A 1192-nucleotide genomic window follows, 5' to 3' on the forward strand; every position below is an offset into this window, starting at 1 on the left:
CAGGAAATAGGGGTAGATAAGACTACAAAGGAGACATGGAGTGATTGGTAGAGAACATTGTGTGCTATGTCAAGGAACAGACATTAACCTATAGATAGATAATATCACTTTAAAGTATTTTAAGCAAGTAGATTTTTAATTCCATCTGGAGGCTGCATGAAAGATGGGTTTGAGGAAGCTGCAAACTTGGAAGCCCATGTAGAGATAATGAACGCTTGAGCAAAGCCAATTGAGTACAGAAGTGAGAATTAAAAACTTTCACAGCAGGTAAAAAATTAAAACAAAAATTACTGTTGAATCAAAGTATATTTCATGTATCCCTAAATGGATAAAACAAAGTCCCTGAGTTCTAGAAATTTACAGCTTGGTGGCAATCATGACGTGGAAGGAAGGTAGAAAATTTACTGTGGAGTTTAAAGTTAGTGTGAGTAATTTAGAAAAACATGTAAAGGATCTAGGTTCTTAACAGGTCTTGAGACCTCACTGAGAATTTGTGAACAGAGAACCAACATTGGCATATCTGTTTTAGAAAGACAATCCTGGGGCGCTTAAAGAAGGACTTGAGTAGAACAGAAGTGAAGGACCAGTTAAGGAGACATCAGTATAGGCAAGAGACAATCCTGTCTTGAATTATAATGACAGAGTTTAAAAAAGGTAAATGGTAAGTACAGATATTTAAAAAGTAAAATAAGCTGAACTTGGTGAGTAATTGAATGTGGGATGTGAACAGGAAGGAATCAGGAATCTATGAGATTTTTATTTGTGAAGGGGGTGTATGGTGATACCTTTGGCTAAGAAAGAAAATATGGGAGAAGTGTCAGCTGTGAGGGGAAAGATTAAAAGTTGCTTTGGGCATTTGGAGCTTGAATCTTCTTTCAGAAATAGAAAGATGATTCACATCTCCAAGTTGAAATTCCTAATTTATAATTCCTTAATAAATAAATCATAAATCCTTTCTTTTACTTCTAGTTTCACAAAGAGTATTGTCATCATTACAATTTCTCCTATAGGCATTGTCATTACTGCTACACTTAGTATGCTCTTATAATGCTCTGTGGATATTCTACTTTAACCAATTTTTCTTTAAACAAAGGTGAAATAGGTGTGAAGTTTAAGAATAGGAAAAAAAAAAGCAAGCTACCTTAATAGCTGCTTAACTTTTATATCAAATTTTACTTAGAAGAGATAATAT

Source organism: Nyctereutes procyonoides, unplaced genomic scaffold, assembly GCF_905146905.1.
Source record: "Nyctereutes procyonoides isolate TBG_1078 unplaced genomic scaffold, NYPRO_anot_genome, whole genome shotgun sequence".
NCBI classification, from domain to species: Eukaryota; Metazoa; Chordata; class Mammalia; order Carnivora; family Canidae; genus Nyctereutes; species Nyctereutes procyonoides.